Here is an 8,531-nt window from a genome sequence, read left to right as displayed (position 1 = left end):
CAGGATGAGCAACTACACTACTCATGCACAAAACTAATAAAAAGTAAATAATGTACTAACACCACAATTATACTAATAAATCAAAAAGCACAAAAAATCAATAGGAATTTAAAAGTCCTGCGATTGGTTCTGTGTGTCCTGTGTCTGAACTTCCTCCTCTTCTGAAAAGTATAGGAGTAGCTACAGGAACAATAAAAGAATAAAAAATAAAGAAAAGACAAATAAAAAACGAGCTAACTTCCCAAATAAAAAGAAGTTCCCCGGCAACAACGCCAAAAACTTGTTCGCGGCTGACAAGTGTACCGGATCGCACAAGTAGTATAAAACAGTAAGAACCGAGTATCGAACTCTCAGGGAACTTGTGTTATCTGGCAAGCTATTTCGGTAAATAGGTGTCTGGTATGAAAAGATGATTGTGGTTATGAATAGGTATGTAAACTATCTATTCAAAAAGAAAGAAAATCACGGAAGAGAAATGTTGTGTAAAAACAAGTAGAGAACGCGTTGGTCTTCCTAATAGGTTCCTGATGCTAAAATGGATGTTCTCTATTTAACAATGCCCATGTATTCCTATGTTGTCTCTTGGACTGCTAGACCCCGATTCCTCATGATAGCCTAGCCTAATCCTGATCAAGCCTCGTTCGCAGATTCCTCTTGTAAGACTAAACTCAACTAGGATCGCATTAAGACACACACACACAACTAAGTTCTTGTACCCCGATTCCTCGTGACAGTACAACAACTTAGCCCCGTACTATCAAGGACTTTAGAATCAGACCAGTTTCCACTGTTGAATGACCCTAACAAAGCATGCATCTACGTGATCAAGGTAAAGGCATGCTAGAATGAAAAGCAGATAGCACAAAGAACACACAACACATCATTACATAGATAGAAGTATATTTACATCAGGTACCTACAGGGAAGATCCAACAGAGGATTTAGCTTTCCATAGTCTGGAAACCTCCTTTAGAACACAGAGAAGAACAAGATGAAAGATTGCAAAAATACAAGTGGTGAGGATGTCTCCTTCACCTCTAGGATCTCACAATCACTCACAAACTCATCTCAAGCTCTCAAAACGGTTTCCGCTTCGAGTTCTTGTCTCTGAAGATCTTCACACAACAAAATCTCTCAGAACTCTTTGGAATTTGGACCTTTCTCTCTCTAGCACTTCCTAAACATGCAAAAGCTTCAAGCCAAGACCCGATTCTCGTGCATGCAGAGGCTTCTGAAGAAGAAAAATGCCAAACTCCCTAAAAAAATTTGATTTCAAGCTCAAATAGGTGGGTTGGTCCGTGCTCACGCGCTTAGCGCAAATTTGAATCACTTAGCGCGCATAAGTGGATTTTGGCTTAGCGCGCTTCTCTCACTTAGCGGATGAGCTAAAGCAGTGCGCTTGATGACCTGGAGCGGTGCACTTAGCGAACCTGACAGCTCATTTTCTTCTGGATTCTTCCTCGCGCTTAGCCACTGAGTGTCGCGCTTAGCGAATGCTCGCTAAGCCAGCAGATTGGCTTAGCGAGAAGGTGAAAACAACACTTTTGCCAATTTGCCTAATTAACCTGAAATTGAGAGAAATTGATTATTAAACACACAAAAATAATATAAATTATCTATTACCTATATTTAACAGAAAGTACTTATAATATTACAAAACAACTATAAATTGGAGGATTTTGATACAATATACACAAGTTTTATACACAAAAGTTAGTCGTATTCACTGACTAACAGCGCACACACACACATACTTAGCACTAAAATCTATGATTAAAACATACAATTATTGAAATTAAATTCACACATGCACAAATGATACGACAAAGAGTTTTCTCTACTAGTCTAAATTGTAATTTTTTTCCAAGGTGTTACAATTTCCACTTTCTTCACAACTCTCCTTATTTTGATCCACTTCAAGGTTCACAACCACACTCCTTTCAATGCTTTTGGCCGCATTTGTTTCCTATTTCTAGCACTTTTTTCATTCACTTTGACATCTCTACTTATTACAATCTTCCTCACTTTTGGATCTTACAACTTGTAAGCCCCAATTGGATGATATCAAAGAAACACCATTTGTTCATCACAATCATTCAATTTTCTTCTAGTTTGTTTAGGTACATGCTTATTCGAAAGTGACTTACACCAGGCTTGTTCCCTGACCAAGCTTCTTTAGGTGTGATTCCCTTAAGCCTTTTGTTGGAATTTTGTTCAAAATACAGTTAGTAGTAGATACCGCTTCCCCAAAAGTAATAAGGCATTTTCTTCCCTTTCATCATGCTTCTGCCCAAGTTCCGAAATGTCATATTTCTTTTCTCAGCAACACCATTATGTTGAGGTGTGTAAGGGGCTGCCACTTCATGAGTTTTACCTTCATCACCACAAAATTTCTAAAATTCATGTGAATTGTATTCTCCATTTGTTCTAAGAACCTTAATTACTTTCCCACCTTGTTTTTCGACCTGTAGTTTGAATTTCTTAAAGATCTCAAACGCTTCACTCTTCTTATTGATAAGATAAATCCATATTTTCTAGTAAACTCATCGACAAAAGAAACAAAGTAGTTGTTACCTCCCAATGATTTCACTTCAAAGGGGCCACACACATGGAAATATCACTTCGGGATTCTCTTTAGATCTGACTTGAAGGAGTTTCATGGTTGTTTGGACTCACAACATTCATTACAAGAAAAATCATTATTATCGATGAAATATTTCCCATGAAATGTATTCCGTCAGAAGTATTTGAATTACCGATGGAATCTATCGAAGGATTATTATCTGTCGGAAATTTTTGAATTAACGGCAGATAATTTATTTGAAGGAAAGTATCAATTATCGACAGATTTTTACCCACAGATTTTATTTTGTCAAAAATTTAAAAAAATTTGATGGATTTTGCTGACGAAATATGCATCTCGAAATTTAAAATTTTATCCAAACAAAAGGAACTCAACACTAGCCTTCTGCCACTCACATTTGTATCTGGTAGTAACTCCTCTGTCACACACAGTCAACCACCCACGCCGCCATCATAGGCTCGCTGCTGCCGCGCCGTCCTGTGACTCACGTTTGTATCTAGTAATGGTTTGTAATATTTTTCTTGACTCCAATTTTGTTTTTCTTTTTTACCCATTGGCTGACTGTGTGTTTTGCGCTGACGAAAAGAGTGGCTCTGCCTACAAGGAGAAGAAACGGCAAGCTTTGCCTGCAAGGAGAACAAAAACAACAGTTTCAAAGGTAAATCAATCTGCTCTCTTTGTTTTCTATCTCAGCTTGGGGAGAAGAAACGCGAAGCTCTCACTCGGAATATTTTTCTTTCATCTTCTCTCTATGCTTTATGTTCTTTAATTTATGAGGATACACTGCTATGGAAAGTTGGAAAAAAGACTTAGACTAACAAATTTTTATGAATACTGTGGGCCATTGTATATTTCTATTGCAAGCTTTCACTTTTTAGTTTCTCGTTGTAGCAATTGGTTTCATTCCCCTTACCTTCTCTGTTAGATGCGTGGTTTCTCTTTCCAGTGAACGTTAGCCAAGAAGTAGCCCAAAAATTCCATTAGTTATATTGGTGTGAAATGTTTTGTAGACTGTGGATAGAAATTAAATTCTTTGAATATCATATGAATGTAGCGCTATGTTCTATGAAGGCCACCTTTTGGATTTCCTCCCACTTCATCTCTACATGCTTGGTGGTGTTGTTATTCAAGAAACTAAGAAAGTTCTTGAATTTGGGGAATCAAATAATATTAAAAATTAAGAGTTGTTGTAGAAATTAGGACTGATTTATTAAAACAAAATTAGTGGCCCTTACAAAAATCATATTTCCACGTGCAACAATATTCAATATTGTAGCCTCTTATTTGTAGGTACACTTTAGTGGATATCCAACTAATATATTACTTCCCTGTGAAGGTGAAGATAGTGTAAAGTGGAGCTTTATTAACTCACTGAAAGAGGTCAGTTATGTGATTTCTTCTTTGTGTGTGCCCGTATTTATGATGCTACTTGTTTGATTTATATTATGATGTCTTATGCTTGTTCAACTTTTCAACAAGATGCTCATAAGCTCAAACATATGCATTTACTGGTATTTGCTTATATGAATCTTTAAACACATCTCACCTGAGTCCGTTACATGGTTTATTAGAATAGGATAGTATGGAAACTATGATGTCAAGGGCTAGGGTTATGATCTTGGATGGATAAGAGTTGTGGAACTTGGTTAAATTGAAGACTTATTGAGGATATATTAAGGTAATTATGGTTTGTTGGACAGAAGTGAAGCTTATGGACCAAGTCAGTGTGATGTTTGTCTACTATAAAATGTTCTTTAATAATAAAAGTTAATGGATTGATGGGTATGGTTTTGTGGAACATCCTAGCTAGAACCCACTGCTGCTTTCAAATAAGGAGTTCTCAAATGGAATCTATGATGTTATAATGGTGTGGTAGTTCTCTAAAGAATGTCATGCAAAAGTAATTGGATAAGAAATAAAGTGGGTTGCCAAGGATTTCACATAACTCCCAAACCAACATTCATTACTTGTTGAAATTTCAAAGCATTCCTAACAAACTTTTAGCTAGGACAATCATAATCATATACTTATTTGATGACATTAACAATAAAAACAGAGAAAAATCATTGTTCATCTAACTATATTTTCTAACAAGCTTAAAATACATTACAAATAAAAGTTAACATTAATTTTTGATTGTGTAAATTTCTATGATAAGATTCTTCAATTTGGACTCAAGTAAACTCTTATCATTTTATGTGTCAACCCAATATAGTGACTATAAGAGTAGATCGAAGGAAGGCCAATTTTTAGATGGGTCCAAAAAGTTAATGTGTATCCAAGGTTTGGAGCTCGACGAGCTTGTTCAGAAACTATGAAGTTGGCAGCTGATCCTAATAGTGAAAGGTTCCCTGCTATGGTGCTAACCCAAGCTAAGATTAACCATGCCATCTCCTCATCACCTTTGGAAATTGCAGCGCTGAGGCTGCAACTCTTGCTCCAAGCAATAGAACTAAAAAATGTATAAATAGAAGATTGTGTGATACATCAAATTCAAATGAATACTCTTGGTAAATATGGATATCAATCTAGTGTAGGCAATTTTGTTGTTGTGAAAATATGTACTAAAATATAGTTTAGACAAGAAATCAATTTGACTAAAGTTGACATAATATTTTTTCAGATTTCTTTTTTTTTTTTTTTGCTTCTAAACTTACAATAAGGGTGAAAATATGTCATTTAAATCTTTAGAACAAATTCATATGTTCATAATAGACATCTGGATTTGTGACTAAATATGAAAATACCTTTTTTTTCATGAGACAATTGAAAATTTAGGGGAAAATAAATTAGTTATTTATATTTCTTTTTGTGTTGCGATATATTTATAAATTCAGTGTCTCTTTATATATTGGCAAGTATTATATAAAATAATAATTAAATAAAAAAATAACCAAAATGCAAAAATCGTTGGATTACATATGAATTTGATACAATTTGTTTTTGTGATATTGTTTAATAAAAGGTGTGTATGATAACTAGAGTTTCCAAATTCCAATTCATCTCTATTGGTTCAAGGAACAAGTATGTATGTTATAGTTTATTTTATTTTTCTATTTTATTGTAAATAAAATTTAATTGTTTATGTTGTTTATATTTGTAGGTTATAAATGAGCCTATAAATGTGAGAAACCAACACTTAAAGGATTTATTGTATGGTCCTATGAGTTACGTTAAAGAATGGCGCATATACTTTGTCAATGGATACAAATTCCACACTTAAGCATGGATTGAGGGGAAGAAAACAATAAATAGGGGGGTTCACATAAAGGGCCTTACAGAAGGAGGCACAAATGATTTTTATGGGTAATTCAACATATATATGAGTTAGAGTATAATACTATAAGTTATCCTACGTGAGTAGTATTATTTTATTATCACTATTTTGATCCTATGGGTAGAAGAACTAGAGTTGATCCTAAATATGACACTATGGAAATTCAAATGGATAAAAGATATAATTTATTTGACCCATTCATCAGTTCACATAATGTAAGGCAAGTGTATTATGTGTCATATCCAGCAATAAGAAGAGACAAACGTGGTTGGTGTGTTGCAATTAAAACAAAATCAAGGGGTTACATAGAAATCGATAATGTACAAGATGATGTGCCTTACCAAGTAGAGGAAATGTCACATGTCAATGAAGTCGTTGAAGTTGAAAGTATTTCTAGATTGCAAGATTTAAAGAGGTGGCGTTGAAGAAGTATACCCTACTAATCTGTTGACAAAAGAAGAAGAATCAAATAATTTGAATGAAGAATCAAATAATATTGAATAAGACAATGAATTAGAAGATGACTTTGAAGTTTAAAATTTTGAAGAGGATTAGATATTGATGTTTGTTAGCCAGTTATAATGTTTGTTATTAGTGACATCTTTGTTTTGTTGTAATACTTTAACACTTTATTAGTGTATTTTATTTTTGGTGTGAAATGAAATTCTATTAGCTATCTAATTTTAATTCATTCCAATATTCTATTTGATTAATTATTTGTAATATTATTTTTTCTATATATAGATATGTCATCAGGGGTGTTGACCCTCCCTGACCCCTGTCACATGACTCTAGTGGAAAAGGGACAATTGGAAAGAAGAAACGATATATGGTTAGACTACTACCACCTAGAGATAGTCTGCCATCATCTACCATATCCCCATCTACTATATCTATGCTAATCAGATCTTTGGATGTTGCACCTACACCATCTTCACCTTCAACTGAAGTTAGACCATATTCATCTCTGATTGGTGCATGTGGATCGTCCCTGGTACCTACATCAACACCATCCTCATCCCTAATTGATGCACGTGGACCGTCTCCAGTACCTACATGCACACCATACCCATCCCCGGTTGTAGCAAACAAGCCTATTGATGAAGAAGTTCCGAATTTGGCCATGGAAGACCCTCCCTCCCCCCTCAATGATTGTCTTATGGTTACACTTATCAATGAAACATAAGTATTACAAAATTTAAATAATTATCATTATATATGATACATCATTTGATCTTTTACTTTTTCATGAATTATTTTTTCTATTTAGGTTTCATCCATTTAAGGTTGCGGCAAAGGCTATCACATTGTCCATTAGGCAACAATTTGCTAACCCATGGCCTACACTATGAGCAATTCTAAAAGATCATCATGAACTTTTTTTCTAGTATTTTAAGGTAATTTATTCACGTCTTAATGAATTAGTTCAATGGTTGAAATGGATAGTAATGTTGATTTGTTTTATTTGATTTGAAATTTTTAAATTGGTATTTTGCTAATTGTGTAAAATTTCATAACTTTGTGATACTTTAGAGAAAATTGGTTTGGAGATCTGAGGAAGAGAATGAAATTAAGAAAGCTTTTAACTTGAAAGCCTCTCGTAGATTTTTTGAGATGTTTAAGGATGCCTGAAATGAAAATAAAAGACCATATTGGATTGGAGATTGTGTTTGGAATAATTTGTTATCACATTGGAATGCACTTGGGTATCGTGCCAAGTTTGCACAAGCAAAAAAAAATTGGACATCTGAAAAGGGTGGATGTATACACACAAGTGGTTCTATTAGCTTGCAGGATCACATCATTCGTTTGGTATATACATTAAAATTATAATACATACTTCTTTGTACTTGTTTAATTTACCACTTAATTTTTATTTTATAATGTTTTTTAATAGTCAAAAGAGCTTGGTCAATTTGCATATGTAGATGAGGTCTTTCAGCAAACTCATTTACGAAATGTTACTAGTCAATTTGTCAATGATAGATCTAGGCAGACACATGTGAGACCATTATCTTGCATGTTTTTTTTTTTTAAAAAAATGTTTATTATATTTATGAAATAATATCTGTTTATGAATGACAGGAAGAATTTTAGGTTAGACTATCTCAAGCTAGGTCTGATTTTGCATCAAGTGTTGGTGAATCACAAATCACTCCTTTACACCCTACTGAAGAACAAAGACTTAAGACTCGGTGTTGGGTTACAGTTGCGGGACCAAAGCATACAAGATGCCTTTACGGTACTGGAGATGTTGCTCGTAGTTAAAAATGTGGAGATAACAACTTCATGCAACATACACAAAGGTCTTCTAGTCACGCTCAAGATTCAACGAAGATTAACCGACTAAGGGAGGAGCTTCGTCAATCAAAGGAGGAGATCCATGTATTTCAGTTAGTTGTCCTTCAGTTCCTACCTCCTGAAGCGCAAAACATTATTCATCAACATCAACAACATCACCAGTAGTATCAGGACCAACAACAACAATAAGACAATGACCAACCAGATGACTAGCAACAACAACAGAATGACCAACAACCAGATGACCGGCAGAGACACTCTCCCATTGAATATTTTGATTACTGACTTAGCAACATAAAATTATTATTGACATATTACACATTGTGTTTTTCTTTTAGAGTTATTTTCAATTTAACTGAATAATTTATT

General features: G+C 34.3%; 1 long non-coding RNA gene across 1 annotated transcript; it reads left to right on the top strand.

Moving 5' to 3' along the window:
* The first annotated feature begins 2,976 nt into the window (after positions 1–2,976).
* LOC114390505 lies at positions 2,977–8,468 on the top strand. Its single transcript, XR_003661928.1, has 5 exons — positions 2,977–3,089; positions 3,171–3,242; positions 3,921–3,964; positions 6,606–7,258; positions 7,947–8,468. It is a non-coding gene; the product is annotated as an uncharacterized LOC114390505 (long non-coding RNA).
* The last annotated feature ends 63 nt before the right edge of the window (positions 8,469–8,531 follow it).

The sequence above is a fragment of the Glycine soja genome, chromosome 16, assembly GCF_004193775.1.
Source record: "Glycine soja cultivar W05 chromosome 16, ASM419377v2, whole genome shotgun sequence".
NCBI classification, from domain to species: domain Eukaryota; kingdom Viridiplantae; phylum Streptophyta; class Magnoliopsida; order Fabales; family Fabaceae; genus Glycine; species Glycine soja.
Note: the sequence above shows the minus strand (reverse complement) of the source record. Positions and strands in the feature narration are given on the sequence as shown.